General features: G+C 40.3%; 1 long non-coding RNA gene across 1 annotated transcript; it reads right to left on the bottom strand.

Moving 5' to 3' along the window:
* Positions 1-5564: 5564 nt before the first annotated feature.
* On the bottom strand, positions 5565-6960 carry LOC139434708 (uncharacterized). Its single transcript, XR_011644027.1, has 3 exons — positions 6922-6960; positions 6633-6680; positions 5565-6310 (listed from the first exon to the last, which is right to left on the bottom strand). It is a non-coding gene; the product is annotated as an uncharacterized lncRNA (long non-coding RNA).
* Between the last annotated feature and the right edge of the window lie 15637 nt (positions 6961-22597).

Here is a 22597-nt window from a genome sequence, read left to right as displayed (position 1 = left end):
CCTGTCCAGTTGGTGGTGAGTGTGTGCATATTAAGTAGCTATTGTCTAGTCTTGTTTTTGACCTCGTTGATTACCTCGTTGTTTAACCGGCTTTAGCAATCGCAAAATGTCACGGCAGCTGATCGTCAGAAGCTTTTTTAATAAGCCCAGTAATTGTGATGGTGTGGATAAACGAGGTGAAAAGAGGGATTGATGCGGTGGAGGATGAAGGACAAGCCAGTAAGACTAAAACTGACAGCGTTCAGCCAGCGGCAGAGGGGCAAGCAAGTGGCAAGGAGTTCAAGCGGGAGTACCGGGTTCAGTGGGAGCAAGAGTTTAAGTGGCTGAGGAGGGAAGATGGCAAAATGTTCTGCGACATCTGTAGAAAAGCTAAGACGAGTAACGGATTTGTCCGAGGGTGCACGACGATGCAGAAATCAGCGTTCAGGCTAGGCTACAGCAGATCAATTGAGTTGTTCTTGTAAATGTTTTGTTCATATTTTGATTGTAATTGTCTCATTTAAAACGATGGCATTGTTCATATTTGCCTGTTTGGGCACAATGGTCGTGGTGTTTTTAGCGGCCTCAGCCCCGCTCTGCTGTCAGTGCAGGAACAAATAAATCATTCATGTTCGTGTTGACATGAAAAGTGACCACACGGTCGGTGTCTCTGTTCATCTTTTTTTTTCTCCATGCCGTTAAAAGTTCTGTATGAATCATTAAAAAAAAGAATGAATGAGCATTTGCTGCTCAGTACCCAAACATAAATATGAAATATGTCTCATCTCATCATTAAAACATGAAAAATAAAATGACGGGTAATAGTGGATTATGACGGAAATGTTCCGATCCTGTCCGTCAAAATGACGGACAACGAAAAAGTCTAACGCAACCACTGGTCGGGGGATTACTTTTCACAAGTAAGATTCAACATTATTAATGGTTGTATTTTGTAAATAGAATATTATTGTACTGTATTGATGTCCGCCAGCGAAATCGTAGCCAGCACACATTATGTTTATGGCCAACTGAGACTTTATAAATCATATGCTGCTGTAACAAGTGCATTTCCCCGTTGTGGGATGAATAAAGTAAAATCTAATCTAATCTATCTAGGAAGAAGAAGGAAGAAAATAAGCTTGACCTCCTTCTTAAAATGTTTTTGTGTTGACTCTCAAATCTCCCGTTTTTATTTTGAAGGTTTCCCAAATACAAAGATATGAGAAAGAAGTGGGAAGTTGCTTTGAGGAGGGAAGGGTTCACTGCAAGCGAGTCATCCTTGATTTGCAGTGAGCATTTTAAGCAGGACGAGTTTGACAGGACAGGACAGATTGTCCGACTCAGAGATGGTGTTATTCCCTCCATCTTTAGCTTCCCGGTTCACCTCCAAAGAGTAGGTGTATCATCATAAGGCTATTAGCATTCATAAATGTAAATATTCTATTATCAATAACAGGGCAGGGTGAAATACCTATCCCTGTGTGTGTGTGTGTGTGTGTGTGTGTGTGTGTGTGTGTGTGTGTGTGTGTGTGTGTGTGTGTGTGTGTGTGTGTGTGTGTGTGTGTGTGTGTGTGTGTGTGCGTGCGTGCGTGCGTGCGTGCGTGCGTGCGTGCGTGCGTGCGTGCGTGAGTGCGTGCGTGCGTGCGTGCGTGTGTGTATGTATATATATATATATATTCTTTTCAAGTATTATGCTTTTTCATTTTAGCTGGAAAAGGGCAGGACTACGTCTATACTTCCAGAAAAGCTGAAGAGAGCCTGTCTGTGGCCCCTCAGGACGACCCAGAAGCTTCAACCTCACACTCACAACCTCAGCCTAATGATGTGAGTATTTATATTGTCAACATCATATCATAATGGTCCTAGACAAAGTAAAATCTCTCTTGTTTGCTGCCACTCATATTAAACACACTCACAAATAAACCCATACACACACAATTGAAGATATGTTGAACATGCATTCCTGGCACACACACACACACACACACACACACACACACACACACACACACACACACACACACACACACACGCGCATGATGCTGGCATTGGCTTTGACAGGTGATGACTATAAGAAATAATGTGGGCCATACTCTAGTTGTGTCAAAGTGATGTGTGTGAAGTGAAACATCACTCAAACCATGTTCATCCCTCTTTCTACTAGGATCATAGCTATGTCTTGCCTGCTTCTCCTACTGCTCTTAAGGCCAGAGTCAATGAAGCTTTAGCAAGAGTGGAGAGTTGAGAGTCTCGAGCGAGAGAGGAAGAATGCCATGGCTAGAGAAAAGAGGGCAAAGACCACAGTGAGGAGTCTTTTGGGGGATTTGAGGGAAAAGAACCTCATTCATGAAAAACTCAAAGAGAGGCTTTATTTCTACTCAGGTAAGATGAAATTAGCACTTTGAAATTCATGTACATCTTACTCTTACACTCTTTATTAAACTCCTTTGTTATTATATGAAGGGGACTTATTAATTTTTTCTCATACAATTTCAGATCTTCAAATAGACTTGAAGGCAAAGCAGGGCCATGAGTACTCAAAGGACCACAGAGAGTTTTCCCTCACACTCCATCTACATGGTCCAAAGGCATACAAATACCTCAGAGAGACTAAAAATCTTCCCCTCCCTCATCCACATACATTACAAAGGTAGTCTTAATGTTGTTCAATTTCATTTTTGGAAATTACTACTACTGGTTGTACTCGTATCCTACGGAACACGTGCAGTTACGGTGCTTACAAAATCTTGTATTGTCACATATCCGGTGCCCCTGAAAGAATCCTTTCTAACGTAGCATTCCCTGATGTTAAACATATGTCCCTCCAACTGGCCTGGCCCAGTGATGCTGGGTTTAGTGCGCCACAAGATTACGTTTGGTTGTGCGGCGACAAGCTCTATCAAGTTCTGGCTCCCCTCTGGATAGGTACATGCACTCTAGTGGATTTGAATCCAGCAGTCAATGTACTCACGTCCTTAATGTACACAACACATCATTACCCAGAGTTCCAACACCCAAGGTAAAAAGAGATCTGACGTCCGCTGGAGCTAAATTCATGGGTGGCCTGTTCCCATGGTGGGGTACAGTAAACAATGCCCATAAAATAGATACCTTACACGTCCGGCTAGAGAACCTCACTTACGAGATGACGCAAGGCCTCCAAGCATTGCCCCCATTCATAATAGCCTCTAGGAACATGCTCATGCAGCACCAATTTGCTCTTGACCTTTTGTTCGCCTCAAAGGGTGGCCTGTGTCATGTGATCGGTGACTCCTGATGCATCTCAACGACCTGTTAGCCGGCATGAAAGCGATCATTTTTGGCCTATTAATCAGTTGTACCTGTTTGATTATCCCAATACTGAAGAAATGCGTTTCCAGCATGGTATCCTCAGCTTTCGTTCAGTATGCTGCTATTCCATTACACGACAATCCTTTGCGCCACAGTGAGATAGACCAGCTAGAATCAGAAGAGTCTGATTCCGACACTACAATATAATCACGTGTACCATCCTCTCTTATACTTACATTATATTGGAGTCTGTCCTCCACAAAAACAGCCAGTTTTCTATGATATATTTGTGATGTGTTTACTTAAACCAGCGATGGAGTGTATTCATTGATGTGTTATATCAGTCTATCCTGTCATTTTTTTATTGATCAAGTATGATCAAAAGGGGAGAATGTAGTGGACATTTTTATTATATCCTTATATGCTTAAACCTAATGCTTCTCATTTCCTGAGATGTACTGTTTTCTTCCTTTCTACTCTACTTTGGGTTTATTCCCAAGCGCTTCAAGGCCACAGAGCTGCTTTGGCTACTGGGAGACTCACACACAGTCACACCAGAACTTCCCTACTCTGGGAACCGTTATACTATCTACAGCTCAAGGCCAGGTGTCTAATACCGTGTGAAGACAGATTTCTGAGCTTCCCTCCCTTTGCTGTATATAAGCTTTGTGACTATATTGTACTGTGCACACTCACGCAGACTATTCTATGCTCTGTGAGACCTGTGTCTATTTTTGATTGTATCTTATGTATTTGAAGCTTCAAATAAATAACTAGAAAGACAACTCTGTCTGATTCACCATTTATTTGTTTTGATCACTTTGACTTGTACTCTCCAGCCGTGTTGGGTCCTAGATTTCCATAACAGTATGCATGTATTTCAGCTGGAAATGTGCAACCTAGATTACATTTACCAACACAGACTATATAGAAATATTTGTAAAAGTTGTTCATGCGTTATTAAGTGAATATGGCATTAACCCTCCTGTTGTCTTTGGGTCGGTTTTAATGTATTTTTGAATAAAGGTTTCCTTTAGGTGATCCAGACAGGCTGGACCAGTGGGTGCTGAACATCCGGAGGAATACATGGACCCCCAACGTTTCTTCTCGCCTGTGCAGTGAACACTTTGAGAGTCATCCCTTCAGCACGGACTCATGGGTACAGATCCTTTTTTTTTTTTTAATAACTTGGTTCCATTTGTGAGTGTAAATTGTTGTTACTAATTAAATACATGTTATACATCATACAATGCTAAATAATTGTTATGGCACAGCTTGCACATCAGTGATGAGTAATGTTCTTTTGATTAAAGGCCAAATTAAGATTTTGCCAGTTAAGTATACAAACATAGAAATCGATTTTTTTGCAAACCATCACATTTCTCTTCAATTTATGCAAAGACTCTTTATCATAGATAGAGAATTGACATTTTCCCCACATACTCTATGTTAAAAACAGATGAATTATATTACCTTTTTTTACATTATTTTAATAGCAACATTCATTCATCTGTTGTCATCTTATAACTTATTTATCTTAACAGGCCCTGGTGGCCCTGAAGTGCAAGACACCACAGCATTTCACAAAACACTACAGCATTTCAGAAAACGCCACAGCATTTCACAAAACACTACAGCATTTCACAAAACACTACAGCATTTCAGAAAACACCATAGCATTTCACAAAACACTACAGCATTTCAGAAAACACCACAGCATTTCAGAAAACGCCGCAGCATTTCAGAAAACACCACAGCATTTCACATTGGACGGAAAGGGTATTCCTTTAGGGAGAACACTTCTTGTTTGTGATTGGACAGAGCCAGCCAGAGAAGCACTGCTGTGATTGGTTGTTTTTGCTGCCAGTCAAGAAATGACGCCGGTTTCTCAAACTTACCTACCCCACCTTTAAGTTACTGGTTGTGTTTTTGGCAAGTAGCCCTCCCAACCCTGTACATAAGTTATATCATTTAAATTACTGATACAGTTGTTGCACATCTTTAATTTATTTTGTAGTGTACTTAAGTCATAAAATGATTCGAAACCTTTACTTTTCATAAAATGCAAGATGTATCTTTCAATGTGGCTTGTGTATTTATCACATTTTCAATGTGAAATAGATCTGATTAAATAAAGAGTAAAAGCACAATCTTAAATGTTGACATTTATCATTTTCCTATGCTTATTGTTAATGTAGTGGTGTTATAAACAAAATGTTGTCGTAAAGGAAATTAAGATGTTTTTTATTTGTTGACAAAAGATTTAAAGTTGATGCTCACAACATGTGGGAACATTTATGGAGAAAAATGTTTCTATTGTAAAACAAATATTTATCTGCATACTGAACAAGAGCAGCCATGTTAACAGTGTTATGGCTACAGATGTAATATCTAACTCAACATTAGCCATGACAGTCTGGGCTTAGCAAGGGCCTTAGAATACATACTCTAAAGGCCAAATCCAAAGACAGTGATACTGACATTTTAGCAGTTCACAGTCTTTGGAGGTGGTCTTTCAGGTAATTGGTTAGTGACTTTAAAAAAATATAATTTCCCCTAGGGGTGAAATGAACTCTATCTCGCAAAAACAGCCCAGGACTGTCATGTCTAATGTTGGAGTGGTCAACAATGGCACCATTTAGGCTATGAACAAAAGTAGCCATAACACTGTTAACAAACTTCCGGGCCTTGTCAATTTTGACAGGATTTGCACCAGCCCTCCACCGGCGCCTCTGGGAGAGCATGATCTTCATGCCAGGGTGCCGATGGTGAAGCTGGTGCAGGTCCTCCTTCATCTGGTTCAGCAACTGAACACTGGGCACATCCCCCAAGTCATTGCCGCCACAGTGGATGAGGAGGACATCCGGGACTGCTCTTCCTCGCAGGGAGTAGGAAAAGAAAGGGAGGACACCTCTCCAGCGCAGTCCACCCCAACCGAACCAGCACACCCTCAGGTCGAGGCCAAGGTTGCTGCCGATGGTCTCTGTAGCTCTCTGGGCTCCACGCCGGACATAGCTGTCTCCGATTATCCATACAGTCACTATGGGAGGAAAATAAATGAGAGTAACAAATGCTTCAGATAATGAGGAATATCAAATTAAGTATAAAGGGTTGCTCATTTTGTTCCTTTGACAATAACATACAAAATAACTATGAAATCACACCTGTATGGTTAAAAGTAACAAGAGAGCAAAACCTCAAAAAACAGATTAACAGCACACAGTTTATATATATATATTTATATACTGGTGCTGTTTATCTACAATTGTGCACACATGTATATATACATATATGTATAGTATGTTTGTGTGTAATGTCAACCATCTGAAGTCATGTAAAGTAAGCCAGGACCATCAACTTACAGGTTGTGCAGTTTGGCGTGGAGGTTGCCATCTTCCTTTTTCTTAATGCTGAAATAAATAAAAATGGTTTAATCAATATAAAAGCACCTTTCTTTTTCTACAGTCATATTTCATTAATTACATTTAATTCACGCAACACTGGCCATATCTCTGCTAGTTTACAAAGTTTAGTTACAAATGACATTTATATTTGAAAAACGGTGAAGCACTTAAAAAACAATTGTATAGTGTAGGTTCAAGAACATTTAAATCAAAAGGATAAGTTTTGTAAAGTTACAGGGTATCTTACCTTCAGAATATGCCGGGAACGAGGAGCAGTGACCGCAAGCTGGGTTGTTAGCATCAGAGCCATATAATAGAAGAGTTCAGTCAGACAACTCACGTGTTCCTTTAACATGTTTATTAGAAGCAGCATATAGTTGAATTTGGCGACTAGGCTCGGGCATCATCACTCCATAGATATACATAGCACGATGAGTGATGATTAAATAACTAACCCCCGAGCCTACAGGTGGAAGCTGGGGTGGTGGTGGGGCAGCAAGCAGCAGCGACGTAGAGGTAGCTGCAGCAATAGCAGCAGCAAGCAATGCATGGAGAGAGATATGGCAGGTTAAATAGAGCGGCATATTAAGGAGACTCTGTTTGGTTGGTTGTAGAGTGGCAAGGGGGCGTTATGTATGAATGCAGCATAAGTGCTCGAGTTGACTGCCTGAACTAGCTCGCAGGCTTCGCCCCATTTATGACATCTCCGTTCACTCCATGGATGTATAATAAGAACTGGATACAGCGTGGGAGGCGGGGCCTCATTCATTCCTATGAGAGTTGCTCATTAGCGCATGATGATAAAATGGCCCAACTTTTGAGAGAGTGAAACGTCACAGATTACCCGGCATGCCTGAGAAGTACCCGTATGTGCGCTCATAGCGCATGCGCAACTTTAACCAACATGCTCGTTCACATCAAGCACGGCAATTTGCGTACACGTAACAGCACCGTGCGTTCATGACAGCATGGTAATGGCTTGTTATTATGCAGTTAGCAGCTAGCGGCTAGCTAGTAATTATGCTAATGTACACATCAATCGTTATGTACTTCTATTATGCTGTAACAGGATCTAGTGCTATCCAACAGAGCTTCATTTAGTATGAAATAATTATTGCACTGTATATATATATATATATATATATATATATATATATACACAGTGCAATAAACTTGTTAGTGCAATAAGAAGCTACGTCGGTAATATTAACTTTATTTAATACAACATTTACGGTACAAGATTTACATCATACAGCCCATGTAGTATAATATTTTACAAATGATTACAGCATACATGTGCAATATATCCATTATTACAGCTCCGTGGGCTGGCAGTAAGGTGATATGGGTCCGTTGTTATTGTGCATCCATGGGTAAAGAGAAACTCATGTAGTGCTGAACACGTAACATGAACGTGCCGGGCAGCGCGGTCCCGTGGGTTAGATGCGCGTTCATAATGCCGAGGGAAATAACTCTCAGAATAATGTTATTAGCACATTTTTACAACTTGAGGAACGAATGTTTTTAATAAGGGCTATACAAGTGTTCATACTGGGTTGTTTATTTAGTTTAAAAAAAAGTATCCAACGAGTTATAGACCATTCTTTCCCCATGTAAGTCAATGGGAAAAAGTGTTTCCGGGCCTGGCAACCAAACGGATGTGCAGTACCGCCGTTTGGCCAGCACGAATATTTCCATCTGAGTCCGGCGCACTTCCTGGGGGCTTGGTTCACTCCAATGGACCACTTTTTTACAGCAATGGCGGATCGTGGAGCCTCTCAATCGTTCCCCGGAAGTTAGCGCCAAGGCTAGTAGAGCTGTAGAGTTGCAGCATAATAGACCGTTCGTGACGGACTTTTAAAGGTAAGAAGAAGTTTAAAGAATTATATTGCGGATATTATCAGTACATCTGATCCAAATTAACATGTGTATTAAAGGATGTCAGTGGATTATCTCTAAATTAGTAGATTTAGGGAACGTTTACAGATAACAGATCAAGCTAGGATACCGAAGCAAGTTAGCAACAGCCTTTCAATTGTAAATTCCGTTCTCTTAATGTCATTTCGTCCAACATGTTGAATTAGAGAAGAGGGGCTTCTAAACGGGATTGTATGCGGGGTGGAGGGAGTTAAATATTAGATAAATATAACTTTGGTGCGTGTAAGAGTGAGTGTTTTTAGCAGAGCCATATTGTGTCCTTGTGATTCTGTTGATTATTACCTGTCTGTATAATGTTGCAGCTCAGCTGATTTTGGATTGATGGCAAAGGGAGAGGGACTTAAAGAGCCTGTGACATCATCCCAACAACTGTTGTGCAATGAAATATTGGGCTACTAGTCATCTCGAACCGTCAGTTTAAAAAAGAAAAAGCGATACCGTTCCGTTAAATATCAATAATTTCGAACATCGCGGGAAATTCCTTCGACTCATTTTGAAGTTTTGGGGGAAGCCGGAAGTGACGTCAATGCGGGAACGCTTCACTGTGCGGCGAGAGAGCCAAACACGGACAAAGTGTGTTGTCATGCGTAGAAATGGTGAATTACTGAGTTTTGGCACGTTAATAACGTTGTAATGAAGTTGACTACAGTATATTCATATTCGTCAGTGCTTTCATGTCAATTCGGCGAACATAAACATAGATGATCGTGGTGAAGATGATGATTACATTAGGATTAAAAATCGGTAGTGAGAGCTGCTGAATTTCCTCCCGTAGGATGTGATATAAAAACAAATCGATTATTTTTGTAGTTGTAAACTGAAGTGGATGAAACTACATTTATTAGTGCTTTCATGTCAATTCGGCGAACATATGATAGATTAAATGATCGTGAGGATGATGATTAAAAATCGTTTGTTTGTGCCGGTCTGCATTTCCTGATGAGAAACAAACCGATGCTTTTTGTAGTTGTAGTAAGTACACCAACATGGATTAAACGTGTGTTTTTTTTACCACAATGTTGGGGAAATTAATGGATAAAATGCACGGATTATTATTATTATTATTCCCACTCCGATCGGGACACGAGGTCCACCGTTTCCCCGCAGCGAGGCTCCCCCGTTGACAGTTTACGTGGGCTGGGTGCAGTGGCGGACTGGCCATCGGGACGAATCCCGATGCGCGCGCCGGTACCGAAGTGGGCCGGTCGGATAAGTCACTAGCACATCCCGCATAGGCGGCGCGTGAGGCTCAGGTTTGGGAAGGCTAAATAACTTATTTTACCTGACGCTGTCCGCCTCCGGCGTCTATAGAAAATAGATCAACTCAGTGTGCAGAGTTTAAATATCTCAAGTCATATTACAGGATAAAGGAAATACAGTTTAAACTGCCGTATGCAGAGAAGACGCCGACGTGTCGCACTTATCATTCATATCACACTGATATCACATCATCAATCAGATCATCGATCATATAATATCACAATATATCATATATTTCCTGATCTGAGTCAGCTGAGCCGTATCTGGCCGTGCAACACTCACAGTGTCACATACTGTATGCAGAAGTATTATTTTAAGCAACACATTATGTTGACGAAACACTCGAGTCAAATGTAATTAAAGTCAGATCCACTCGTGTCTCGTTTGTTGTTGTTAGTTTGTTTGCTACTCAAACATATCCAGGGTATGTTGAACTGGCTTCGTAGTAATGAGCACAGGTGGCTAGCAGCGCTAATGTCAAAGACACAGACATTATACATTATATTTGTATTTTACCAGGATGCAGTGACACAAATATTTACATATTTACATTTACTATCTACAGCACCCGCCGCCCCTGACATCCCCCGCTCCCCCCGTTGACAATTTACTAGCGGTACCGAAGTGGGCCGGTCGAGAGTCCCGATTTTTAGTCCCATTCCACCACTGGCTACATGACCATATGATCGCCCATATTGACGCACCTCATTCCTAAACTTCTAACAGATACAACATAAACCGATCCTTCAGCCTCATGAGCTCTCAGACACGTTCAAAATTAAACTGTCATCGCTGTCTGAGCTTGCTGCTGTGTGCACCATCGTGCGTTTACATGCAGAAGCTGGGATCCTGAACGGTGCAGCTGGAGCGCTGTGTCCGCAATGACGTCACACATCAATTGGCGGGACTTGAAGAATCCCCGAGAAGATCCAGAAAATGGTCAACATTGAAGGCAGATTAATGGTTATCAAAGTACAAATATCCAAAATCAGTTCAGTAACGGTTTTCAAGGGGACAATATTTACTCAAATTGATGGGTTTGGATGATGGGGGAAACTCGTGTCACAGGCTCTTTAAGTGAGAGTGAAAACACAAGGTACATTTAATACTACTGTTTTATATAAGTATATGAGCTATGGGCTTTGTAGATACAGGGGCCCTTCTCTTTTTGACCACAGGGCGATGCACGAAGATGGTGGGTATAGCCTCTGCTCTCAGCCTAGTCTTGCCCTTTTTTGTCTTGACAAACGAGTGACTTGAGGTTACTTCACACACAGAACAACTCAGTTTTGTCTGCCCACATACATATTCCATAGTGGTTGAATACACAGTATTAGGAAACACTATACTTACTGGACATGTTATACTCATTACATACCGTATATAAAATATGACCAACTTTATAGAAATTCATATCACATCTGTTACTGATGCCATTTGTCATACTTTGTTAAACTCACAAATAATAAAGTTCCATAACTTCAGCTGGGAACAGAGACCACACCTTATCTCCCCAAGGCAATTTCCCATCCAATAGGTGTGCTATAGGTGTGTATAACCCTTTCTCCTGTCTGTTACTCCCTCTTTCAGCACAAGAACCAGAGGGGGATTCAATGGAGGCTGAATACCTGCACTGAGACCCTGCACCCTGAGTCTCAACTCTCAGTGTTTTTCAAGCCTTTCCCTGTTTTTTTTTGTATTAAACAAAACATTAAGCTTTCCCAATGGTGTGATTTTCGTTTTGTGAAAAAGTGCAAATGCAGTGTTTGTATATAAATCACATATTTTGTTGCTGTTGGTCGTGAAATTGCTCCTGCTTCCTCCGCTCTGTGTCAGTGGGGAAGCCGTACATTCGTACTCCTTTCTCTGAGCGATTGGAGCATCCCCAGGCAGCACAGCAAACCATGGTGGCGACTAGGAGGCAGCACAGCAAACCAGGACAACACGGAGGAAAAGGCACAGACAAACTGCATGATATGCTATTCAATGTTTGTTGAATTTCATGTATTTGCAATGGATGTTCCTAAAACAACACATTTAACATCATCATCATGCTGCTGCTGCTGCTGCTGCTAGTCCTTTGATAGTCACCTGTCGGTCTCCTGTCCTTTCTGAAAGCCATAAAGATGACATTAGTCATTTAGATAACTTGTGTCCTCAATTACCAGGGGATTACTGAAACTACCATGAATTTAAGAAAATGGTAGACATGAATCCAATCTGAATTTTAAAGCATTACTTTAGATCCCCTCCCTCTAAATGTATCAATAAACATTAGAAAGTGATGCTCCTGACTACCATACAAGTTTAAGAAGATAATATTGGTTTTAAAGAATTCAAAGCTATAAATAAACAACAGGCTCTTTAACCAAGGCACTGTTAGTAATATGTAAACTAGTTGTTCACACTAATCCTAATATTATCACTTAATATTAGCAAATTCTATTTTATTTTTTAAAACATATTGATGTAAATACATACACATATCGATTTGTTGTATAAATATTGCAAATCAAAACCTTTATTCACTAATAATTACCAAAAATCGTAGTTCTATCTCCTGTTATCATTGCATTCACATTGCCCACCATGAACTTCCGGGGAACGATCCTCGTCTACATGAACCACGTGACGATAACCGTTTTTGGACTTCCGTTGTTGTAACTCTTCTATTATATGCTCTGGTTAGCATAGGTTGTTAGCTTAATAGAGAGGCGAAGTCAAGCCCATCTACTTCCGGTCCATGGGACCCCGGAAGCGAAAAATTATACATTGAATTCAATGAAGAGAGAAAACGTATCTTTTGATCCCGTTTGAATTGTGCCACGAATGACACATATGATGTTTGTCAATCTTAAACAATCATTTACATGTAAAAAAAGTCACAGTTTGTCGTAAAACTGTTGAGATATAAGACTATGAAAAATACGCAACTAAAAAGACTACAAATCCCATAGAGAACCGCAGTGACGCGTCCTAAAACCCGGAAGTAAGTTAGCATTTGTAGCACTTCCGGTTCCTTCGTCAAAAAAGCAATGCATTTTCTCCATAGGGTTTTGGAAAATAGCTCGAAATAAGGTCTGTGGTTGACACACATTTAAGAGATAAATCACGTTTTGTTCTACGACATTAAATACATCAGCAGTGACCCCACTGGTGATTTTTGAAGAGTTTACGTGTCTGAAAAACGATGGTTGTTACCGTGTGGCTGAATAGGACTACAGAAATTGTCGAGGCCATTGTACGTCATTACGCCTAACATGTAAACACTCCTGCTACATTTGTTTTCTCCTGTGTTCTGCTTGAAAGCAAGTACCTGCCTATCTTTAGTAGCCTATCTGTAGTATCTTTAGTATCTGTATATCTATATCTTACCATTAGAATCTGTATTTTTGAAATTGTCATTTTTAACACCGTAGTTTTACAAATTATAGAACAATTAATCACCAGTGTTTTCCAATTTTACTCGGCAGTTCGTTTCGTTGGCTAACGTTGGCTAACGTTAGCTAAAGCTAGCGCTACTAGTTAGCTACGCAATGGTTTGTTGCTTTGCTCCGGGTTGCAGCCACAGGTCTTCGCATGAAACGTGCTCGTTCTATCGTTTCCCGGCCAATGTTTTCCAAAGGAGAGTCTGGATTCGTGCCATGAGGTACGCTGACGTTACATTTTTGTCCATGTCACGGTGAAATTCAAATGATGGGTAGTGACTGTATCGCCGTTTTAGAGATGGCACTGCTGAAAAGACCGCAACATAAGTAAAGATAATGAATACATCCTATTAAAACCTGTGTGGCTTATATGATAAGTCTAATTAGTACAAGCAGCATAACGTTTCACCATGTAACTAAAGATTGTATTCAGGGAAATCAGTTTGACATATTGAACTAATAACAAATCACCTCTGGCTGGCATAGAACTCTCTGCTCCATAGCTTCTCTTGGACGTAACATCACATGTACATTTTACATTTATATTCAATTTAATATTCCATCCCTCACATACTTTTGTATATATAATAACTTATATTTTGTTTTTCTTGTTATGCTGCTGCAACACAAACATTTCCCAAATTGGGATCAATACAGTAATATCTTAATTAATTAATAAATATAACTATTATAATTAGTGTAGCAGCTGACACCTATTTTTAATATGGATTAATCTACCTTTAATTCTTTAGTTCAATTTTGATCTATAAAAATGTCAAAATAGTGAAAATGTTCACGAGACTTATCAAAGTGCAAGGTTATATCTTTAGATGTTTTGTTTTAGCCTATGTACTGTATGTCTTAATGCTCTTATATGTGACGGTGTGACTTCCATGAAACTAATATTTGATATCTTCCCAACAGACGAGCTGACAGGAAACCTAACACTCTAACAACCACAACATTGCAAAGGCGAGTAAATGTAAATTAAAAACGATTCACAATTTCTTAATTTCTTATTCTTTCTTGCAGTGAGGTGAAGCTGACCTTGCACTTGGTGCCAGTAAGGATGCTCCTCACGCAGGCTGAATGTTACTCCTTCCTTACAGACACAGAAGCCCTTGATTTGCAATGCTTCACTAATTGTCATTTCCCTGGCTCCGTAGGGACACTTTACCTCCAGCACAGCGGGAGACCCTACCAGACCATCTGGAGATGCCCCCAACAATCCTGATTGGGAGAGCCACAAACCTGACTCATGGACCTGCATCTGGGTTGCAGTGGTGAATGCCCTGACGCCCTCACATTCATTCATAGTCCCCCACTGTACAGACAAAACACCATCAAGGGCCTGTTGTTGCCCTAGCACCCTGGCAATAAGGGAAGCAGTCACACGCTTTGACCTCAGGACAGCTCCAAAGTTGTTGGCAGTCAACCTTCCTTTCCTGAACAAATGCCAGTTTGGGTTGGTTCGCTGACCAGTGGTAGCCACCTGAATTGCCCTCTCTTGCTCCTCAGACAATGCCATGCTTGCCACAATTGCCTCAGGTCCCTGATGCCCAACAGATTTGATAATTTCAGGAACAGTAAGTGTTTCCAAGCTGTAGCTTTGACAGCCATGACTTCTAGTTAAATTCAGTGTGGCTAAAATGAAAAGCTTTGTTAAAATATTCAAGCACGCGGAAGTCAAAGTCAAGCTGACTTTGACTTTTTGTATTGTCAAAAAGTCTACATGTATTATACATCCAGAAATATCGTTTCCCACAGTGTGACATGTATACATAAAACAAAACAAAAAGGGCCTAGATAAACGTGGTATACATTAAACAAACACAAAGAGGGCCTAGATAACCGGGGTATACAGTTTAAAATGGTAATAATATATTTGAAGTGTTCAAAGTGCAGTTTCAGTGCAAGTCAGTTGAAACGATCTTAAGTTGGCGTGACGTTGAAGTCGTGCGACCCTGCTGCTGGACTGGCTTGTAGTTCGTTTATAGCATAACGTTAGTATTTTGCTTCTGGCGACTAGATTTATAATTCAAAAATTATAAAAGTAGGGTTGACATGTGGAGATTATACGGCTGAAAAAAACGTGATCCCTCTCTTAAATGTGTGTCAACCACAGACCTTATTTCGAGATATTTTCCGAAATCCTATGGAGAAATTGCATTGAGTTTTTGACGAAGGAACCGGAAGAAGTTTACTTCCGGGTCTTAGGACGCGTCACTGCGGTTCTCTATTCTGGGTCGCGTAAGTGATGACATAGGCGATAATGCTCCAAGACTGGTTGCGACTCGCAATTAAAGCAAAGAAGAAGAAGAAGATCTCATAACTGATTTATTCCCTCCAATAAATATAAGAGATTGCTCCAATAAATTCACTTTTACAAGATGCCTGTGTGCTTTGTACCAGGTTGGAATCACAAAAGTGATCATACCAATTGCTCGTTCTATCGCTTCCCGTCTGATGAAAGGACCAGGAGTCGTTGGACCAAACATATCAGGTAATACACATGTTTTGCATAGAACATAGTCAAGTTAGCTACATAGCTAGTAGCGAGCACGTTAGTTAGCATCACATTACTTAGCCTTGTCATTTGTATTAGCCTTAACATGAAGTAAACCCAAAAGTTAAACAGTAAGAGTAGTCATGATGGTAAGTATTTTGTGAAACATTTGAAGAGTAGCCTATCGCCCCCTCCACCAGGTGCTAAGGGGGCGGGAGGTAGGCTAACGGCACATTAGCATCGGCGATCTTTTCTACTTAATGCTATCTGCTCAAATGGTTAACATTGAACATTAAAAGATCAGGCAGTTCAGGGAGAGTCGAAGGAAGGAAGGCAGGCAGCTTTGCATGACATTCTTCTGGACGTGTTACATTGTGATGATAGTGAGTCAATCTGTTTGTTGGAAAGACAGTAGTTGAGTGATTACTGATAGAAAATTATTAAAAGAGATAATTATTCAAAGTGTTGAGTATTGAGTATTGAGTGTGATATTGTGCATAGGTCATGTGAAATCATCTTTACATACTAGAAAACTGTAGGAGCGGCAACTTGTTTTGAAATTGAATTTTTAATATCCGATAATAAAGTTGATCTGTTTTCTTTATTCTTCTCTCTTCCCAGCTCCATCCATCACCATGCTCTGTTCCTGCAGGTCCTGCTTGCTAATCAATGCTCATATGTTTTTACACAATTACAAATAAAGTCAATGTATTGTATGACATGAAGTTGTGCTTCATTCGGAGTCAATAATAAATTCATTCTGCCTTCATCCATTCTGCCTTCAACTGCACAATGACTGTGGACTGCACCGACATCCATGTAGCTGCCCCCCAGTAAGATGAACCAAGCAAAGAGGGTCACCATCATGCCCAAGGACATCCAGCTGGCCCGCTGCATCTGCGGAGAGAGGGCTTAAACTGACCTGAGACCAGCACACCCAAACACAATGGCTCTTTTAAGAGCCACCTACAGTTTCAAAGAGTTGCAATCCTACGTTATTATAATTATTAAACTGGTTCATGTATCACTTAGTTTACTGAACCGTGATGAATGAAAGAAATTAGTGAGGTAGTGGTTTACTGAAGTTACAAAGACATTAATATATGAGTAACAGGTCAGTGTAAACACAAGCTTCTGTCAATTATGGATCACTCAAACTATTTATATAAAAATATGTAATAAAGTTCTAAAACAAGTATTCGGTATATTCCTTGATAGCTTTTGGAGAAGGTTGTTTTTAAGTTTACTAAAATCTATCGTTTCAACTGTTTCACTTTATAAAAAGGGAACAGGTGAGTAGAGCATCATTGAGTTTCTTATTCTGTCAGTAAATTATCCAAATGAAATGTTTATAATTATTTTATTCAACCCTAAACAAATTGATTGTACCTTTTAATAATGACCTTACATGGTCGGCAAAGTTAAATTAACTTCAGAAAATCAAATCTGTTCTGAGAAAAAACTAATAAATGTTTAAAGATAGGAACTTGCCATCCCACTGAAAAACAGTCCATAGAGATTTAAAGGCGTAGTTGTAGTTCAGTCCAACGTTTAATTTGGATTCATTTCGCCAACAGTCAACTATTTTCATAAAGAATATATATATTTTTCAAAGTCAACTTTATTGTCAATCTTACTCAGTTTGTGTTTATAGACAGAGATCAAAAAGACGTTTAAATAAAATTATACAATTTACAGATGTGTATACAAATATATATATCCTATATACACCATCATGTATCATGTATAATGATGGTGTAAATATAGTAAATATAGAGTTACATGCAGATCCATGTTACAGCAAAAGATGGAATAACTAAGAAGCACGCAGTATAATAATAATTACATGCAACAATTAAATAACTGCTCAGCATCTCCACCACAATCCCAATCTGCTGTGTCCTGTTTTCCTCCCCTCTGCATAACACCCCATCACACATACGAAACACAACGCAGAGTCTGAGGGTGTTAAGAGTATGTTTATTTAAATGTCCTCCTCTCTACTGGCCAACACAGGGAGCATATGCTGGGTGTAGAATTGTTGCAGGAGGAGGAGATTTCCATGCCATGCAGGGTCTTTGGGGATGAGGATGATGATCGACTCCTTCTGGTTCACACAACAAAGTAGCAGAGACTCCGGTCTGTGATGTGCAGCTGCCCTTGGACCTGGTGCCAGTGTGGGTGATTCTCCTTGAGAATATATGACCCACCCTCCTCACGGAGACAGAAGGATGGTAACTGGACTGCCTCCACGATGGTCATGTTCATGTCACCAAAATCCTTGAATCTACACACAGCAAATAAACTCAAATGACACAACGAGATGTAAAAGGAGATCACACATACAGTATAGACTATACTGTATAGTCGATAGAAAACTGGCCGCTTCAATCTGAAGAGCAACTAAAACAAAACACGGGAGTGTACCTTGTTCTTGTGAACACTAATGTTATCCACAGCATACACAGAGACCACAAAGTTCTTAAGGAGAAAACTAGTTACTAAAACAAAACACGTTAGTGTACCTTGTTAGCTAATGTTAGCTAGCTGACATTAACGTTACACATTGCACTCATATTACTCACCGAAACCTTGTAAAGCCGGTCCCGCATGCTGGCTCTTACAGAACCGACTAACTCCCCTTTCGTGTATGTACAGCTCTCAACATGCCCAGACTTGTAGTGATTTTCACCTCATTTTATACTTTTCGCCTCATTCTGAAAGAAACAGGTGAAATTTGCTAACGTGACGGCCGTCTTTGTGATGGTGACGCGTATTGTGCAAGACCAGAGACCTGTAGTTCACTGAGCGGTTTCACACACAAAAATGTGTAACTTCACAGTTTTACGACACATTTTTATTTTTTTTACTTGCAAAATATTCTTTTAAATTGACAAACATCATATGTGTCATTCGTGGCACAATTCAAACGGGATCAAAAGATAACTGTTCTCTCTCCATTGACTTCAATGTATAATTTTCCGCTTCCGGGGTCCCATGGAGGCTCCCGGAAAGGGAGGGACTTCGCCTCTCTATACTGAGAGCATGTTAGCTTAGCTTCTTAGCCTGAGCTAGGTCTGGAACGTCACGCTCGTTGGCAGCAGGTCCCGCCCTGCCCGTCTCGGCTCCGCCTCAGCACCGCCTCTTTGCCCTTATTTGGAGAAGGCGGGAGTTAGACTCTGACGTCACTGTCGAGCCGTTAGTAGCCGACTCCGCCTACTAAGGGCTTCACGGCAACTCTGCAGAATTCTATGGGTGACGTCACGGACCCTACGTCCATTTATATAGTCTATGGTCCGGTATCATGCCTACATATATGACGTTTGCAGAAAAAAAACCCCGTGAAAATCAGTTTTGTATTCAGCGAGTTATGATTGATTAAATGCGCTGACACTTCATTGCGCCTGCCAGACAGATTACACTGTGGAGCGGGTGACCAGTCCAAGATGGCGGCCCCACGGCCGCATTAAGACTTGGTCACATGACATGGAAGCTATAAATAGCTTTTTAATAAAAAAAACTGCTACGTTTTAGTGACTATATTCATATAAAAAAGTTGGTATGTCTTACTCCAATGTAGTAATACAATGCTGCACTGACTTGGAGTCAATGGGTCACATTAAATGGAAGATATTAAAGGAAATCTAGACTTTAAGAAAAAGTTTCAAATCTTCATATAAAGTAGAAGGTGAACTAAGATTTAATAATGTGTCCTATATCGTCCTGTTTACAGAACAATCTGCCTCATTTCAAGGAATAACGTGAAAAAACACTAAAACCCAATAAAAGAGACTTGTCCGCCTTGTAGTATTGCAATAATGCATTGATTTGAAATCCTTGAGTCAAAGAAATATGCTATTGGAGAGATGACTTTTCAACCATGATGATATAAAAGCCATACGATCCATTAAGTTGAAGCTATTGATTCACATTACATGGAAGCTATATAAATGAATTGAGCTTTTTCAATGAAAAATGTATTGAATTTTAACAAAGATAATCTTAGTAAAGCCCTAAAATCCAATCAAAATAGGTTTGTCCAATGTTGTATTTATATCGGATGTGCATTGAGAGTCAATTTGTCAAAGGTTGGTAAGCTATTTAAAGAACTCAAATGATGTCTATTACATTGTTTTAGTAAATCTATTCCCCACATAATAAAACAAGTTGTGCTACAAAAGACACACTTATTATAATTCATCAAGATTAGGGTTAGCAAGGAAGTATTGCAGATAACTTGGCTAAACTTTTAAGAAAAAATAAATTGGGCAAAGCCTGCGAGCTAGTTCAAGCAGTCAACTCGAGCACCAATGATACATTAACACGTGACGCACCTCGTCCCTCTTACAACCAACCAAACACATTTTCCTAAACATGCCGCTCTATTTAAGCTGCCAGGTCTTCCTGCCTCTGCCTCGCTATGCTGCTGTGTTCACTTGCTATTGCTATGGTCATGTTACTGCTGCTGTTTCATGTTGCTGCTGCTACTCGCCTGCCCCACCACCAACCCAGCTCCACCCCAGCTTCCACCTGTAGGCTCGGGATAGTTATCTAATCATCACTCAATGTTCTGTGTACATCTGTGGAGTGATGAGGCCCGAGCCTAGACGCCAAACTCAAACTATATAAATTCAATTCAAAACCTTTATTTATCCAGGTAAAATCCCATTGAGATCAATGATCTCTTTTTCAAGGGAGACCTGCAGCAGTAGGTTCCACAAGAAGACATAAAACATAAACAACAGAACAACAAAAGGACATCATACAGCAAAATGTACAGGGATTACAATTTACATATCTAACCACATGTACAGGTACCAACAGCATCTTATTTTGTAGCATCCAACCAAGCTTTAAAAACATGTAGTGGTACTAGCTTGGTAATTTTCCATTCTTTTTGCAGACTGTTCCATGTTAGTGGAGCTGCACATCTAAAAGCTTTCTTCCCTGAGACAGTCCTAGCACTTGGCACATTTAATAAAACCACAGCATGCGATCTCAGGCAATAAGTACTTTCAATTTGCAGAGAAATCAGGGAGCAGATATAAGATGGTAGTTTATCCAACATGGCTTTGTAAATTAAAAAGTACCAATGACTGAGCCTCCGTACAGTAAGTGATGGCAAAACCGCCTTGGTATACAGGGTACAGTGATGCGTAAGTGCTTTACAATTTGTCAAAAATCTCAGTGCACTGTGATACGCAGCATCTAACTTGCTCAGGTAAGGCAGGTGCATTCATATATAACAAATCACCATAGTCCAGCACAGGTAAAAAGGTCACAGTGACTAGCCTTTTCCTGGCCTCAAGCGAGAAACAGGACTTATTTCTGTAAAAGAAACCTAGCCTAACCCTCAGCTTTTTAAGCAGGTTATTTACATGAAATTTAAAAGTGAGACAATCATCAAGCCAGATACCCAGGTATTTGTAACAGGTAACCACTTCAAGTTGTATTCCTTGCGTAGTTACAATATCCAAAGCAGTCTCCGGTGTATTTTTAGCTTTAGAAAAGAGCATTACCTTGGTTTTATCCACATTTAGAAGAAGCTTAAGCTCAGCGAGCTGAGTCTGAATAATGTTAAAAACAGCCTGTAATTTAACAACAGCCTTGTTAATCGAGGGACCTGCACAGTACATAAGGGTATCGTCCGCATAAAAATGTAAGGTTGCTCCTTCGACATTTTCACCTAAACTATTAATATAGATAGAGAATAATAGCGGACCTAAAACTGAACCTTGTGGTACACCATTAGTGATGTTTAACCACTCAGAAGACAGCCCATCAAAGTGAACACATTGGGACCTTTCAGAGAGGTAGTTCACAAACCACCCCACTGCTGGATATGCCAATACTGACCAGCCTCTGCTTCAAAATGCGATGATCGACGGTGTCAAACGCTTTGGATAGGTCAACAAATAGAGCTGCACAACTCTGCTTATTATCTAAAATACTCGTAATATCATTCACCACTTTCATTGTGGCAGTGATGGTGCTATGTTGCTTTCTGAAGCCTGACTGATGTTTAGACAGGATGTCATTTGTACATAAAAACTCCTTTACTTGTTCACTCACTAGGCGTTCCAGAACCTTAGCCAGAACTGACAATTTAGAGATGGGTCTATAATTGTTTAATAAGGTGGCCTCCCCTCCTTTTAGTAGTGGTAGGACATAAGCTGACTTCCATACTGTTGGAATTGTGTTTGAGCTGAGAGAGAGGTTAAAAAGAGTAGTGAGAGGTGGAGCAATAAAATCTGCAGCTATCTTTAAAAAGAAAGGTTCTACGTTGTCCGGACCAGCCGGCTTTTTAGGATCTAGCTTGGTTAAAGCTTCACGAACAACATCAACAGTAAAAGGGGTAAAACTAAAAGGGTTTTCCAGACCACATTGTTCTGTGTCACCGACTGTGGTGTTCACAGAAGCAGAATTAGAAACAGAATGAAACCGAGAGCCACAGGACACAAAATGCTCATTAAAACAATTTAACATGGTAGCCCTGTCCGATATAGACCCAGATGCTGTGGTAAGGCACGGAGGTAGCTCATTACGGATATCACCGGTGGATATCGATTGTATGGCTTTCCAGAATTTTCTAGGGTTGTTCAGATTCTTTGTGGTAACTGACAGATAATACTTAGATTTAGCACTTTTGACATGTTAAGTGAAGCTATTTCTTAGCTGCCTAAAACGCAGCCATTCTACCTCTGAGCCTGATTTCCTAGCCTTTGCCCAGGCCTTGTTTCTCTCATGTAGGAGACTAGATAATTCAGCAGAAAACCAAGGATTGTCTCGTC

The sequence above is a fragment of the Pseudochaenichthys georgianus genome, chromosome 10, assembly GCF_902827115.2.
Source record: "Pseudochaenichthys georgianus chromosome 10, fPseGeo1.2, whole genome shotgun sequence".
NCBI lineage: Eukaryota > Metazoa > Chordata > Actinopteri > Perciformes > Channichthyidae > Pseudochaenichthys > Pseudochaenichthys georgianus.
Note: the sequence above shows the minus strand (reverse complement) of the source record. Positions and strands in the feature narration are given on the sequence as shown.